Source organism: Leptinotarsa decemlineata, unplaced genomic scaffold, assembly GCF_025532065.1.
Source record: "Leptinotarsa decemlineata unplaced genomic scaffold, Ldec_3_MD MMD2_tig00000008_RagTag_RagTag, whole genome shotgun sequence".
In the NCBI taxonomy this organism is placed as follows: Eukaryota; Metazoa; Arthropoda; class Insecta; order Coleoptera; family Chrysomelidae; genus Leptinotarsa; species Leptinotarsa decemlineata.
The window spans coordinates 13134129-13152288 of record NW_027412537.1 but is presented as its reverse complement, the minus strand read 5'-3'; positions in this window follow the sequence as shown (position 1 = coordinate 13152288).

Sequence of the window (18160 nt, the reverse complement as noted above, 5' to 3'; positions counted from 1 at the left end):
TCGTCCATTTTACGGTCGCCATAATCGTCGTTCCAGATGGACTTTTCGCAATATGGTGGATAAATTTGAGTCCACTGGTTCAGTGAATGACTGACCAACACCGGTACGTCGATGAAACGCAAGATCTGCCGAACACAACGCTGCTGTCTGTGAGAGTATAGAGGAGAATCCGACGCAGTCGATTTCACGTCGCTCACAAAAACTCGGCCTTTAGTTTAGATTGTCGGGGAACTAGCCCATGGCCTGATTCACTGCGACCTTCTAAGATCTATTGTGATGCTCCTTGGCTCATTGTCTAGCTTGATCTCTTTGAGGAGACTCCATAGCCTTGACACTGATCCCTTCATATAGCTGGCAGCCTCTGGTTTTTCTTCCCAGCATCTTGCGTGTCTCAAGCTTGCTATCACTTCGGATTCACAAAGCATATGCAGTGCGGTTTCTTCTTCTTTTTGACAGAACCTGCAATGGGTTTTTTCTGTCATCAAAAGTTCTGATCTTCCGCTTGAGGATGATAACTTGTTGCTCATATATTTCCTGAGCCGGCTATGCCTCGTTAGTAGACTCACCACTACTCTAATAACCTTACGGTTGTGGTTTAGCAGTTCTTTCGTGAATCTGGGCGATGGTTTCTTTATTAACTCTTTCGTTTGCCTCATTCCTGGGAGCTTATTCCACCAATCTATCGATTCGGCTTTCATCCATGAGTTAATGGATGCAAGCTTTCGCTACCCCGCAGAAGGGTTATGGACCAATCATAGCTTTGGATGCGCCTTCACGGGGTAGAACAACTTGGCCTTTCGCAGACCACAACTTGGCAAATTTTGCGTCCTGACTTGGGCCTGCACCCTTAAAAATTCAACTGACCCAGGAACTGAAGGTAAACGACCATAAACAACGACGTGTATTCGCTGAATGGGTTCTGGTGCCGTTGGCAACCGACCCTAATTTTCATCGAAAAATCACTTCTGGCTGAATGGATATGCGAACAAACAAAAATGTCGAATTTGGCAATATCAAGCCACATGAGATCCAAGAGCGTCCAATGTATTCCGGAAAAGTCATTGCGTGGTATGAATTTTGGACTGGCGGCGTCATAGGTCCATATTCCTTCGAGAACGACATTGGTTGAGCCATCACTCTCGACGGAAAAACTGTAAGTCGATGATTACCAACTTCTTTAGGCGTGAATTGGATAATCTGGTCACCAACGACATATGCCACACAGCTCATGCCTCATTGGACTGGCCACCGAGATCCTGAGATTTGAACCCGTCATACTTTTTATTGTGGGGTTTTTCCAAGTCGTAGATGTATGCGAATAAGCCACCAACCACAGCGGTCCTCAGAGCTAATATAACTCTTGCCGTCGGTCAAATTCATCCAGATAGTTTTGTTGTTTGGAATCCCCGAATTGTTATTCATTACAAGTGCTTTATTCAACATACTGTGGTGTTATTCTTCAACAAATTCCTCAAAAGACAAATCACGATTGAATGTGTTGGTTGGGGGAAAAAAAAAGCAGCACTTGAAAAAATATTCAGCAACTGTTATATTTGAATTGGTGTAATCAAAAAATTCACAATCAGTCGTCTGCCTGCTGACCTCTGGTGCATTTATTTGCTGCTATCTGGGATCCAGGGCATACCAATAATAACGATGGATATCAAATATGAAGCAAAACCAAGCTTCGTCATCAACCACTGAACGAGAATCATCTTCAGTCTTTGGGCGGGTCGTGTATCATTGGTATTCATGTTTCGAATCTTTTGTTTATCCCACAGTTGACGTCATCATGAAGAAAGATGTCGTTTTTTTCCTCATCTAGGCTTGTCCTAACAGAAAAATTTCTCGACTAACTCGCGAAGAGTTTTTTCTTCTGAGCCTCTTCCAATGATGAATTTCATTGGTTCGGACTGCCATGATTTTACTATGATTCGAAATCTATGAAAAAACAAGGGGAATTAGAATGAATAGCTAAAATGTCAATTAATATTACTGGAGTTTTTTCCCCACACCAAATCGTTATTTCAACACCTCGCTACGTGTCTCGATCACAAAGTGATCATATTCAAGAGGAAGATCAAAAGTTCTGATCTTCCGCTTGAGGATGATAACTTGGTGATCGAAACACGTGTAGAGGTGTTGAAATAACGGTTTGCTGTTGGGAAAAAACTCTATAGTAATACTCATTACTACACCAAAGTTTCCAAAGAGTGCATCACAAGTAAAATATCAATTGTTTATGCTATTAGTCCTAATTTTATTTGTTTTTTCACAGATTTCGAATCATAGTAGATTGTTAAGATACAGCCCCTTAAACGGCCTTTGAAGTCGCTGACAAATATCTAGTCTGGTGCGATTTCTGGGACAGGGGTTTCAGCGCACGATGTTGATAGAGTTGGTCGGTCGGTAACCAGGCGGTTCGACGTGGATGCTTTGTTCACTCACTCGAATTGACTGCCGTGTTGATCAGTGCTTCAAGCCCCAGTCTGAACGATCGATTTTCACTTGCTATCGTCCAACCCGTGTTAGGAATCACTCGTTAATCCTTAGCTCGCACAAGTGTCGACTTCTGAGGGTTGTCGTTCGTAGGGGTGCGATAGCTGGTTAACGGAAAAAACAGATTTCAGAAAAACAGATTTTTTTTGAATCAGTTTGAGAAGAAGCTGTGAATGTCTAGCTTTTTACCCAAAATATGTTTACCAAAACTGCCCAATATTATCCATAACCTTCCATCAAAACTAACGGTATAATATTTTGCCCTGATCCCACTTCGTGCTATCATGAGAGAAGATCTCGGGAATGATGGGGTGAATGATAAACTGGAAAAATATAACCCACCCACTGTACAACAAGCTTGGCCATTTCAAGAATTCTGGTTGTTATGGTGCAGAAAAGTTTTTGACAATGGAAGGAGAGCCTGAACATCGCCCAACGGAAGTTGTATCAGGTCGTAACCAAACTGAGTGCTCTTGAGGACCATCGTCATCTACTGGCATTAAAATTTCATCGATCGAGCCACCAAAGACTTGTATTGGTAAGGAAAGACCACTTCACGAATTGACACCCTGTAGACTTTTTCGTGATAGGACTCCCAATATTTCATCCAAAACGAAACGTTGAACAGACAAAGGACCCGTCTCAAACTATCGGACCTCAGCTGACAGTTCGTTCGACCTCCTCCCTGTGCTTAGTTAGCGAAACAGGGCACTTCTGATGATCTGCGCGCACGGCCCTTCCATATTAATCATTCGAGCTCCGGCTGTTCCTATTTAGTATTCATCCCGGCGTTCTCATCATCAGGGGATGCGGCGACGAGCCGAATCTTCTTCTTCTTCTGCCCTCCCGAGTAGATCACCTTTGTCTGCAACATCTTGCCTGTCATCTCTGATGATGCTAACTAGGCGATCCCCGCGACGTCATTTATTATTTTATCGTTCGCGATGGCGGGAGGTTCATTATTCGGGGTGACGACGTTTTCCTCCAATTAGGGCGGCGAGCGATCCGTCCAAGGAATTGGGACGATGAATTGGCAGTCGATGGGGATGAAGGGAAGCGATTATGATGAGACAATGTTTTCCTTCGTTTTCGACGATCTGAGCGCGAAGTAAAAATGCAGTTACGAATAGACTGCACGCCCGTACTAATTGATTATGTACCAGTAGAAAAATTGAAAATGAAATACACTAATCAATGGATTGGTACGATTTTTTTAACTTGAACGTTCGAGTAGCTTTCAAAATTGCTCGTACATTTCAACAAGTACTTGTGATACACTGTTTGGAACCTTTGGTATAGTGAATATTACTGGAGTTTTTTCACAAAACCGTTGTTTTAACACCTCGACATATGTTTCGATCATCAAGTGATCATCTTCAAGAGAAAGATCAAAAGGAAGATCTTCCTCTTGAAGATGATCACTTGGTGATCGAAACACTTGTCGAGGTGTTGAAAAAACGGTTTGGTGTTGGGAAAAAACTCCAGTAAAATTCTTTACTTCAAGAAGAATTAGGCAACCCGACTAAGGAGAAGACAGAAACGGGAAATTCTGGGATTTACGGAATAAGCTGTGAGGACTGTGAGAAAAAGTATGTTGGACAAAGATCATAATTGATATATTGGGAAGACCACAAAAGTCTCATGTCGCTCGACATATCTTGGAGATAGTTCAGGAATCGAAAAATATGAAGCGCACTCTATCAAAAGGGACAGAGAGCTCATTGTTCACCATAGCGAATGAACCAAGCTGAAGGGTGTCTTTTGAACGTTGATGATAAAAACATAACTTTGTTTTATCTCGTAAAATCTTTATGAATCGACCTTTATGAGCAGATATATTTGATTCGTGTAAATGATGACCTGATTATTTTGTGGAAATTCAAGACCACTTTAATGAAATGAATGAGAATACTTTTGTCTAATTTCCGCTAGTTATTTCATTTTCAAGACCGGTTTCGGATTTTATCGCATTATTAAGAAGGTAGGTCGGTAGCTGGTCGTTTCGACGTGGGTGCTTTGTTCACTCATTCAACTGACCGCTGTGTAGTCGGTGGTTCAAGCTGCAAGCTGAACAATCGATTTTCACTTGCTATCGTCCAACTCGTGTTAGGAATAACACGTTGGAAGGTAAGACCTTGTTAATCCTTAGCTCGCACAAGTTTCAACTTCTGAGGGTTGTCGTTCCTGGGGGTGCGACAGCTGGTTAGCGACAAAAACATATATTCAAACATATTTGAAAACTAACCAACTATTTTTTATACCTGATGATGTGATAAAACCCGAAACCGGTCATAAAAGTAAAATAACTAGTGGAAATCAGACAAAAGTGTTTTCATTCATTTTTTGAAAGTGAAATATGTTTGACGTGAGTTTTATCCCAACACCAAACCGTTATTTCCAACACCTCAACACGTGTTTCGATCACCAAGAGATCATCTTCAAGAGGAAGATTCAAGAGGATCACTTGATCATTGAAACACGTATCAAGGTGTTGAAAATAAAGGTTTGGTATTGGGATAAAACTTCAGTAATATTCATTATTACGCCAACGGTTCGAACAATGCATCACAAATGTGATCAATTTACTTTCAGTTTTTCAATAAATTATCAAAATTGTGCTGAACATTGAAAAGTTATTCAAGGTCAAATATTCCCATCGTTCCACGGCGGTCGTTTTTTTATGCATCTGAGTATAGTTGCCAAAGAAATGCTATATTCATGTGTGAAGAAACGGATTTTACTTCCTGTTAAAGTTTTCAAATGCCTTTGACGCAGCAAAAAAGCAAAAAAAGGTGTGTTCAAAAAAGAAGATGAATTTTCATGTCTCAAAAAATATTTAATTATTCATCAATTTCTATTTTGTCATCTTCAAATTAGTCCCCCATAGATGTAATACACTTGGGCCAGCGTGTTTTCGCTGAACTTTAAACCAGAATGTCATCGTCATTTCATCCAGGTTTGGAGACCAGCTCCCCTACCCTTTTGGCTGATTGTTGGTCTTGAGAGGGACCAATGGGTTCATGACTGAATTGGTGACGGCATGAAGTCCTTAGACATCAGTGCTGCCCTTCACGGGATACCCCTACCTGACTGGGGTGGGATGGATGAAAAAATTATTAATCCGTTAACGGGGGACATGAGGGCCTCATTCGACAGAGTGTCGGGGCCTTCTATATCGGGAGGGGTCGTCTACAGCATAATCTGTGGCTTCCCTAACTAACGGGTTTTCATGAGTTTCCGTTTTTTCGAAAACTCTCTCATTCTTCGACTGAATGGACTGCCGAATAGAAGGCAGCTGCAAATCTCTGCGGATGGCTTCATTCCGCACGAACCAAGGAGCATTCACAATCATCCTCATTATCTGATTTTGCAACCTTTCCAAAATGGGGCCGCTTGTCCCCAGACGCCTGAAGCGTACATGATGACAGGCTTGAACATCGTGTTATAGATCGTGATTTTGTTTTTCATACTCATCTTTGATTTTCTGTTGATCAGAGGGTACAGACTGGCTATCCGACCCTCGATCTTAGATTTAACGTACATAATGTGCGGGTTCCAAGTGAGCCTACGGTCTATCAAAAGGCCGAGGTACTTTACCCGCGCTTGCCAGTCAATCTCCCTTCCAGAGGTTCTCACTTTTCTGGCCGGAGAAGATAGTAATCTTCCCATGGTTATCGCCTGAGTATTTTCCGGGTTTACTCGGATCTTCCAATCGAGGTACCAGCACTCAAGGTCGTCCAATGCACGTTGCATGTAGACGACGCCGAGCTCTCGACCCATGAAAGATGAGAGAAGAGCCGTGTCATCGGCGTACAGGGATATCTTCACTCGTTCGGACCTAGGCAGGTCGCTGGTATAGAGTGAATACAGCGTCGGAGAGAGCACGGCCCCCTGTGGCACTCCAGCGAGGATCTCTCTGCTGTCAGACAGAGAGCCCTCTACTCTGACCTGAAAAGTTCTTTCTTTCAGGAAAGACCCGATCCACCGGATCAGGCCATGATGTAGGTCGAACGCGATTAGCTTGTGCAGAAGACCTTCGTGCCATACTCGTTCGAAGGCCTTCGAAATGTCTAACAGCACAATATGCACTATTTTGTTAGTGTTTAGCTCGCTGATGGTGTTTTCGACCAACCTTAGAGCCTGTAATTCAGTGGAGTGGTCTCTCCTAAAGCCGAATTGTTCGTTAGACAGAACATTTCGGTCCTCAACTTCTTCGTTGTGAACTTTAAACGTTCAAGCCAGTCTCGGATATACCTACACAATAGGTTGGATAGACTGATGCCTATCAGAAAACAACTACTCCCTTGGCAAATACCACGAAGGGAGTTGGATTATATCGGACAGGCGTCAGTGTAAGAATCTTCACAGAAAATTTTTCGAATATGCAATTGGCAATACAACTGAAAGAGTCGACCTCCAATTTTGGAACGGGCACACTTGCAGACCGGTTTCGTGCTGATAGTGGCAAGATGGTGGCCATCGTCGCCCTAAAGTCAATGATATTTCATAATTGAAAATCGGAATTTTTTCAGAGTATTTCATTTCTCTTCCTAAGTTGGAGCGAACAACAAAGTGACACTCCATCTAGTGAATGAGGTACTAACCAACTGCATATCCAAAATTTGCCCAATTCCCAAGAAATTACCTCGTATATCACTGAAATTTGGGAAAATTCATGAAAAATGAATGCTTTCATTCTTGTAGCTTTGACATTCGACATTTTCAGGTGGTTTACAGCTTGTATTGCCTTTCTGCTTTGATCGAACAAACATATATTCACTTATTTGCAATTTTCCTGTGCAAAGATCTTCTTACTTATAGTCAGATGAAATTTCCTGTCTGAAAAACGTACACTACACCTCTATAACTCAAGATCACTTGAGAAGAAAAATATTCCATCGGCTCACCAAACTGTACGAAATGTTAACATCTGAAATTTTCACGCCTCGATGGCGACCCCACATCCTCGACCTTAGATTATTTCTGTAGTCCTTTATGCGATACTACTCGAAATATTTTGAACCAGGCGAATTCCAAGAAAATAGATAAATTATTGAAGTTCCACAAGATTATATGGAATATTTGGAAACTAGTCTCAATTAATTTTCATTTAAGAAGAATGTTCATCGTCTTTTTCCAAAATACATACTCTTACACATTTTTTTTCAATGCAATTGTGTTCAGAATATCATAACTTTTTATATTTTGTGTAGACGTTCAAGATCTGGCAACATTTACTGTCTTGTATTCGTAGGCGAATGTTTTCTCGTTATCGAACAACTGCATCACCCTTAGGTAGGTAGGTAGGTAGATTTCTGACCCTTTTAGATATTTGAAGTGGTGTTAATAACAACTTTTTGTGTGATTCAAACAGAGTAAAATATCATACAGTCCACGAAGGTTGTGTTGTAATCATCTAAGAAAGTGAACAATAAATACGGACAGCAAATGCTGGAGTTTTTCTTGTTTGGAATAATTGTAGTTCGAATTCAAGGGAATAAACCCCAACGAATTGTTCGATTTCTCATGTTTCATTTCAGACTATCACAAGGCTGCAAATATAACAGTTGAAAAGTTTGTAAGTGAAAACGACATCAGAAACATGAAAAATTTGATCTGTCAGGAAAGCTAACCCGGCGAACCAAGCTCAAGATACATGAGATGTTCCTTCCCCGTTTGGGGATTTGTTCACGTAATGAAGCTGTAACTAGTCAACAAACTTTCTCTTGGACGGATGTTTCATACATGCAGTGGAGCCGCTTACTCGTGTCTCTAGCACACGGCTGTTCTGGTCGGATCTTCCAAGCACTGATGAGAGGTAATACCTCGAAACTACTCGACTGATTTCAGCATGGTCATGTTGCTGGATGAACGATAAATATCTGCAGGACTTACCTCTGTGAGGTATATTGCAAAGATGTCAGTCAGATATATTTCAATATCCAGCGTGGTATTAGCCGGTAATTTTCCGGCAGGCATTTCCCAGAACCTACAGTATAGGTTCTGGGATGCATGTATGGGATAAAGTATGTTGGTCTATCTGTCTGCATATATTTCTGTCGAATATGTATTTGAAGCTGAAATAACATTCTTTCTATTCATATAGAGACATATCATAGACATTTTCAGAGTAGCAATTTGCAAAACTGTGGATTATATAGGCAGTCAAACTATCAGCCAGTTATGTTATATCAAAATAGGATCGATGCAGTAGTTGGGCTCTATATTCTTAGTACAAATATGTATTAACGACCACAGTGTTGGAAGCTACTCCCTCAGCTATCACATTCATAAGTCTCATGAAATGAGATTTTTATTACATTAATTTCACGTCAAACATTCCAATTCAACCTACAGAGTCACTCATAAACAAAAAACTCAAAACAAAAATGTTAGGGTTGAGAAAGGAATTAAGTAATTATTATTGTACAAATCACAAAAAATCAGCTTCAACACCGTCTGATTAAAAATATCAAACAGAAAAATAAAGTAATCGAAACCACTCATGACGAATTAGCTCAAGACAATAGTAGCTGAGTCCATGATAACATACAGTGTGTCTCACTTCTCATGGAAACACCCCCGTACCTTCCGTAATATTCGAGGTAGAACGATGAAACTCTCATAACTGATGGAAATGCTCAAAATGCACCTACCACCTAAATGGGGTTGGCCAAAGTGATATACACTGCCCGCCACTCGCGATGGAACACCCCATTTTTACGGTAAAACATATTAGGGGGCAAAATAGGCTCAAAATTCCTTCAGATTCGTGATCAGGACTACCAACTTACTACGATTACACTTTTTTCCTGAAAAAATTTCAGTCCTGAAAATCCGAATTTGTCTCACTTCTTATGGAAACACCCCCGTATCTTCCGTAATATTCGAGGTGGAACGATGAAACTCTCAGGACTGATGGAAATGCTCAAAATGCACCTACCACTTGAATGGGGTTGGCCAAAGTGATATACACTGTCCGCCACTCGCGATGGAACACCCCATTTTTACTGTGGACGATAATCCAAAAGATAGACTAGAAAACACAGAAAGGTCGGGAATTTACGAAATCAGTTGTCAAGATTGCAACAGCAAATACATCGGCCAGAGCTGACGAGTAATTAAAACCCGCTTCAAAGAGCATTGTGCACACATGAAATACGGTAGGATAGAAAAATCCAGTGTCGCCCAACATGCTCTAGCCAAGGACCACAGAATTGGTGAAAACAATCTGCAACTGATTAAGCATGTGCATGACACCAGGCTACTCGATGCATGTGAGAGTCTAGAAATAGCAAAATGTAAGAACAGCATGAATGGCGATAAGGGACCCATCCCGCTTAGCCCGCTTTTTGATCTTCTGTTAGGAAGATAATAATTACTAAGAACTTGCAGGTAGTTAATTACCGAGAAATTTCATATTGGACTTCAGGTATACAACCTCAGGTAACAAATTTCAGTATATAAGGATTAACCAGACTAGACTAGGTATCAATTTTCTTCTCCTGAGGATGCTAACTTTGTTGGCGAAACGCGCGTCGAGTGCAAAAATATCAGTTTGGTGTTGGGGCAATTGATCTCGAAAAAAGTTATTCAACTTTCACACCAAAGGTTCCAATCTCATCGATATTCCCTAATATGTTTTACCGTAAAAATGGGGTGTTCCATCGCGAGTGGCGGACAGTGTATATCACTTTGGCCAACCCCATTCAGGTGGTAGGTGCATTTTGAGCATTTCCATCAGTCCAGAGAGTTTCATCGTTCTACCTCGAATATTACGGAAGATACGGGGGTGTTTCCATGAGAAGTGAGACACACTGTATACATCCTTGGTTTGATGATCAAAGATAAACAAGCAACCGCTATTAACAAACTCAACATAGCACAGAGACTTTCCATATCGACACCTGTTTCGGTAACAATCTTAAACCTATTCTTTTGACATCTTGAGTTGACGGAGGAAGAAAAACAGGGCCAGCTCAGGCTACAAATTCACCTAGCTGCAAGGGATTCCGGAAAAGTCACAAATCGTGAAGGGTGGATCTGGTATCTGTAGAGTAAGGACTCATAGCACTTAGGCTACATGTGACCCATTGTATATCCTACCTAGGAGTTGGCCTCCTAGGTCATCCTGTCCTTTCTAGGAAGGTGGACGAGTCACTAACAGACATCTCCTTTATATCGGCAGGTGTAGGCCATGACTCGCCGAATACACTCTTTTTGGCAACCTTGAGGTATCTCACGGTGGCCTCCGCAAAGGTTTTGGAAGGGTAGATGTAAAGAGGCATCCTGAAAACCTTCCCTACAGAAACAATTTTGGGCAACATCATATTACGATAAGGCAATCATTAACATGAAGATAAGAGGCTTAGTTCAATTGTTCATCATTCAATTGATCTTCCACTCAACCTCAAAAAAGTCACAGGCCCAAAAATAGAACCTTGTGGCACCCTATATATTGATTCAAAATATTGTGAACCATTACCATCTATAGTAACTTTTTGTTGGCGGTTAGGAAAATACGACTTGATTAATGTATTTGCGTATTTAGAGAGTCTTTTATGGCCAAGTATAAATGACGTGAGCATATCAAAATTCTTCAGAAAGTCAGGCATTTCGAGATTGCACAGAGTAATCTCGAAATGCCGTAAAAACTGGAAAAACTGGTGGACCAGAATAAACACTGTATACTGGGTGTCTGGATACTCTTACGAGTGTACTAGGCATTACTCCATAAGGGCCCTGAAACAATTGTGGTGTACCAAATATATGGTACCTGATTAGAGTTTCCTGAAGACTCAGCAATGGACCTTTTTCATTCATTGAATCATTCTTTGTGATGCAAAATGCTCAGAATGCCTCAAGATTCATTCATTTGCCAAAAGAGCGCGTCACGTCATCGTCATTTGAAAAACTTCGGAAACTTTGTATTATAGGACGCCGTTTTGCAAATGAAACAGTTCTTGAAGGAAGAAGTTGTATGGATTTAAAATCTTACATAGACAGAGAGTCATAGTTTGCAACGTGCTTTTAGCGCACACCATCCTCAAAGCAATAAGGCGGGACAAAAAAATCACGTGTAGTGCCAATAAAAAAAATTACAAGTCTGACTACAACATATCCTGTTTCAGACTGCCAAGGTTCTATGTGATGCAACGTCTTCAATCAGGGGGTGACTCATATTTGAATAGGGTCTGGTAACCTCATGGTCACTAGATTCCTAGTGCTCCATATAGGTAAGTAAAGGTATGTCGACAGATTCAGAATAGCTACCTTTGCAATGCGATTACAAGTAGCTTTCTAATTCGACCTCCAATAAGCCAATCAACTTAACTAGTGGAATTGTGTTATCTGATATCATTACGTCTGATTCTGCCAAATTGATCTGGGTTTTCTCAGCTTTGAATTCTACTTGGTTAACGAGTTTGTTTTTGAAGCATCAGACATTCGATATTTCACTCACACAACCAGATATCAAAACTAATCCTGCCCTCATTGAAATCCCAGTTTTCACCAACAAAGAAAATGGCAAATTATCTGATAGTCGCTGTAACTAATACACTGACTTGGTGAAACACTTCACTCGTGAATAATCGATTGAAATTACAGGAAGTTCCTTTGAGCCTACGAGAGCCAAAATTTTATACAAGTCGAGTTAGACATTAATTGAACAATTAATGCAGACGCGTTCAGAAGCCGGAGGTTCGCTCCAGTCTCGCAGAGGACCGCGATATTTATGATTCACTGGAGTATTGAAGTAGCAAAGCGGAGTCTTTGTCGCGGAGCGCAGAAAGCCAACTTTTAATGACGTTTATGTGGCTTATTCGGCAACAAACTTTGTTACAGAACAGTTGAAACATTACGAATGTGATGTTGGAGTTGTGACTAGCTTGCTTTTGGCAGTTATCAACTCGAGACTTCTCCGTATATTTAAATGTGGAGTTGCTGCTTTTCACCAGGGGACATTTACATGTATATATGGCCAAAAAAGGATTTTTTTCCAAATTGGAAATGGAAATAGCTTCAGATGAAATTATCAAGAATCTTAGATGTCTCTTGATCTGTTTGCCAGCAATTTATGTGTCGCTTATACTGCTCATTTTAAATTTCGTCAAGAAAAACTGAATTTCCATGATATCACTATCTAATTATCCAGTAACCAGTGAAGAAAATTGATTTTAATGTTCCTATCTGTTCCAGAGTATGAATTTGTGTATACTTAACATTTTAATTATATTGATGGATTCAAAATATTCACTATAATAGTGGTGTTTCTTTGCTATTTCCATCCTTTATAAATTCAGATACCTTATGTTGTTTCACAGATTGACCAAATGTATTCGTCAGTGATCATTTTCTTATGTAGCACCGAAGGCTTTCAATTTTATTCCTGGTCATATTAAAGACAGCGAACATGTTTTAAAATGAAGTAGAACGATTCATATAACACCAAGAGCCAAATATAATGATTTCGTCCAACCAAATTTCTTCAACTGATTCATTTCATTTTATTTTATTTATACTCGCCTTTTTATTTCTTTTAATAAAATGTTGGTACTTTTAATATGTTCTCAAATGTGTTTGCCTTTTTTAAATACTCCATTATTCCCTCTATGGAACCCTTCATCATTTGAAAGGATCGATTGCAGCTTGAGAAATGGTTCTTATGCAGATTCTGTGAAATATTTCTTCTTTACGAATCAGTAGAAAGTTGTTCTGAAAATCTTGAGAATAAAATTGGATTAGATAATTTAGGAAACACTTGCTCCATGAATAGCATTTTACAAGTGTTGTTCGTGACGGAGAATTTCAAAAACGAGGTTTTAAAAATGAACGAGAACGAGAATGTTTCCTACTTATTCACGAAACTCAAACACCTGTTAATGCAGCTGCAGTTTCGTAAGAATATATCATCTTTTCCTCCAACCGATTCCCTGGAGTCTTTGAATTCCACTAGACACTCGTTAGGACAACAAGAGGATTGTTCCGAATTCTTGGAGTTCTTGTGGAATACTCTTCGTGAGCAAAACAATAGCAGAATCAATATTCCGTATAGTCTATCTCGACTTGTGTTTGTAAATCTGGAAAAATCCTCACTTGTTTACTTTGTACTAAATGTTCAAGATGTACTAAATGTTCAAATGTCCGTTAAAAGTAAGTCAAATTCAAGTCCAAACAAACATACATATCAGTGAAGCTAATATAATCGTTTTGAAAAAGATAAACGACAATGTTCACAATGCTTATGTTACAATTCACATTGTATTTCTATATTAAATTTTCTTTTGAATGAATACGTTAGTAGTTTCTATCAATGTTTTTACTCGGATTTTGACAAATTATTTTCAAAAAATTTTGTAATGCTCTATGGAAAACACCGCTTTGACGACACATTCTGGCAAATAGGAAAAATTATCGACGAAAACACAACAAAAGAAAACGCACACATACCCACGGAGATATTCGTTTCGCTTTTCCTCAAAAGAAAATGGAAGCAATTCCGTCGTCGGATGAACCGCATTTTCGAGTAACGGAATGCATTATTCCCGAACAAAAAGACATTCGACGAACGGCAAAAGACCTTCAAACTTAATCTCTTTCAAAACAACAATCTTGAAGTGGCTCTTCTTCATGTTCGTATCGGCGGAAGGGGCGGAAAGCTTTGTTGTACGCGGCTTATTTGTGACATGAGGGTAATTTGAAATATGGCCCTGCCAGAGTCGTATTTGCCAAACAGAATATCCTCCGGGTAGGTAATGGGTTCGAATATCTCTTCATTAGGTTTCGCATCTAGGAAATTGTATTTCCGGAAGAGTAGTTAATATTTTATAGTTCGTCGACGACTCATATTTCAAACTTGATGAAGTTTTCATAGGATCGACTGCAAATAGTGTATCTTCAAAGTTATTTCAATAAATGGGCAGCAATTCTCATATAAATTGATTTGAAATCCCTGAAAAAATTTGTAAAAAAATAAAAAATAAAATTAGCTAAAAAAAAACAATTATATTAAGCAAAAGAAACTGAAATTACAATGAAATAAAATACAAGGTAACAACCAAAAAATCAAAAAAATTAAATAATAACACGAAATGAAAATTAAAAAAATTATAAACAGGAAATGAAAAATTATAAATCAAAAGATTGCAAACCAAGTTAATTCACGACGTTTCGAGTGATAACTGGACTTCCTCAGAGATATGCTGCTTAAATGGAGTGAGTGAAGTGAAGTCTCGATAAATATTTGGTGGGAATGTTAAGTGGAGGTAAGCTTATCGGATCGGCTCGGAAACAAAAATTTCGAGTAGCATCATGCCTGGACGGATTGAAAAACTTTCGATTTGGTGGAAAAATGTGTGAGTGAAAAAAAATATATAAAAGTATAAGCTGTATTCAAAATTTCATTTACTGTACCAATGGTGAATATGATTCATATTAGCCTCACAATTGTATTTCTTTCCTTGTATACCAACTAACGTAAAAAAGAAAACAACTAAATGAAAATGCAACAAATACCCAAAACCAACGTAACATGAAAATCAATTTCAAACTATTGTTCAACTGATCCCTCGAGTTACTACTGCCTTTTTGCTAAAAAAATAAGTCCTAGATATTTTGCAAACCTTCTTACGAAGGAACTTCCAAAAAACACTTTTCAAATCGACCTTCTGCAATGGTAAATTTGGATTGTTCGTGTAAATACAATCTTTCGATTGGGGGGAGAATTTATTTGAAAAGTTATATAAATTTCATAACCATACATACTTTTGACGTGGTTCAACTCACATGATATAGACGATAAATAAAAAAATTTGAACTCACCGAGATTGACGAGACTTTGACGCCTAGTGACGAAAAGTGCTTACCTGAAAATGAAAATGATTTTATGTAAAAGTGAATCTATATACAGGGCTTTTCATGATGATCGTTAATTAGCCGTTTCTGGCAAACTATTCAACGGATCAACCTGAAAATTCCACAGTATGCATAGGTCAATATGACCTACACGCCTAAAATATTTTAGACGAAGCGGCGTTGTCGCTTCTACTATAAAGTAGCGGCTTCTTTGATTTTTCAAATGGAACACCCCGTATATAATATCATATTATGATTCATTATCACTTTGTCAACAAATTCATATACTATTTCCCTATACCTATCTATTACCGTTTAGGAGATATAAATTAATTTCGATATTTTTTTACCAAACATGAACTTTTATAAATGCTGATAATCTTGAACTCTCTTGCACTAAAACGATCAAATTTGAAATGGAGTGGAGTGATACTATGAGGATCTTCACTCCAAGTCATATTTTCATTTGCCTCATACAGGGTCTTCAAAAAATGCAGATACTTTGATCTCATGAAAAAATGAGTGGAACTAAATTTTTTCAAATAGAACACCCTGTATATTTCAACATTTTTGAGCTCTACATCCAATTTTAGATTAACTTTGTTCTGATAATACTATTTCTATTTTGAACCGTTTTCGAGATAAACTGTTTCAAACGGAAGTTGACATGGTTTCCTTGTTCATCACTCATTTTTGTAAAACAGATTTCGTTTGATGTTTTTCAATGAGTCACAGATAATACAATGTAAAGATAATTATTAAAATACTCCTCAACCATCGAATGAAACTTCTCTTCAAACAATAGTTTTATTAACGCTGAAACACGAACTGAAAATAATAAACCCATAAATTAATGAGTTAATTTAATCGTCAGTGTATTTCAGAATATGTTCAAACACATCTCCACCTCTACTTAAACAAACATGTAATCTCTTCAAAAGATTGTCATGTGTAGCGCTTCTGATCAAGTCTGGAGTCAAACTAATGAAAGCAGTTGTAACTCTCGATTTCATATCTTCCATTGTTGTTATTGGAGTAGAGAAAACCATATTTTTAATAAAACTCCACACGAAATAATCTAATGAATTGCCATCTGGTGTTCTAGGAGGCCAACGAAAAGGTCCATTATTACCAATCCATCTGTCTTCGAAGATTTCGGTTAAAGCTTCGCTGACTGAATGAGAATTATGGGGTGGAGCACCATCCATTTGGTACCATACACGTTCTCTTCCTGGTCTATTATTTAAAATCATTTGAATTCCATTCCTCAGAAAATCTTCATATTTTGATGCATTTAAATTATCATCATAAAACTCGATATAAAAAATTGACTCATTCATTAGGGCACAAAATACATTGAATTGCCATCTTCCTTGAAAACCCCTTTGGCGGACAACATGGGGATTTTCTGGCGCCCAATAATGACTGTTGTGTCTATTGAAAACTCCATTTTTTGTGAACTTGGCCTCATCTGTCCATATGATATTGTCAAGGAAATGTTCATCCTCTTGAGTCTTGACAAGTAACCATTCAAAGAATTCCACTCTTCGAGGTAAATCAGTCTCTTTCAAATGTTGGACACAGTAGAACTTATAGGGATGCCATTTATGCTTATTAAGAATTCGACAAATTGTCATGTAGGGTATACCTATCTTCCTTTCAGCCTCGTGCAGAGAAGCAGTTGGAAATGCATGAAAGTATCCCAAAACTGTTATACCATTGTCATCATCATCCACTTTAGTCTTCTTACGAATGATTTTTGGACGGAAGGTTCCATTCAACCTACAGTTTTTTAGTAGTCGATTTATCACATTATTATTCGGCTTCGGAAGTTGTGGATATCTTTCATGAAATACTCGGCATGTTCTACTTGCAATTCTATTGCACTCACCATAAATTATTAATAAATTCAAGAAATCTTCATTACTGTAACCTAATCTTGACATTATTCTATTATAATTGGTAGCTATCACAATCAGTCAAAACCACCAACGAAAGTCTGACGTTAAATAATTGGTTTATTTATTTTTCCAAAGCACACTATTAAAAAATATTAATGTGTACTGTTGTACGTTAGAGACCAATACCTCAATGTATACAAATTGTAACTTTTTCTAAGGTAGGTACATACCAATTTCGAATTGACTGATCTGAGACAGTAAAAAAACTGGATCAAAAAGAAATATTACTAAACATAAAAAAAATGTTGAATATCCAAAATAAGTGATGAATTCAAAAAAACGAGCAAGAAAACCACGTCAGTTTCCGTTTGAAACAGTTTATCTCGAAAGTATTATCTGAACAAAGTTAATCTAAAATGGGATGTAGAGCTCAAAAATGTTAAAATATACAGGGTGTTCTATTTGAAAAAATTGAGTTCCACTCATTTTTTCATGAGATCAAAGTATCTGCATTTTTTTGAAGACCTTGTATGAGGCAAATGAAAATATGACTCGGAGTGAAGATCCTCATAGTATCACTCCACTCCATTTCAAATTTGATCGTTTTACTGCAAGAGAGTTCAAGATTATCAGCATTTATAAAAGTTCATGTTTGGTAAAAAAATATCGAAATTAATTTATATCTTCTAAACGGTAATAGATAGGTATAGGGAAATAGTATATGAATTTGTTGACAAAGTGATAATGAATCATAATATGATATTATATACGAGGTTGTATACGAAGTTGAATATCATAATAAAATATTCCAAAACCAGTTTATCGCTTTTTTTTAAGACAAAACACAAGCTCAATAGGAAAATCGTTAAGGTGCTCTAAGATCAGTTGTATTAAATTGGAAAAAT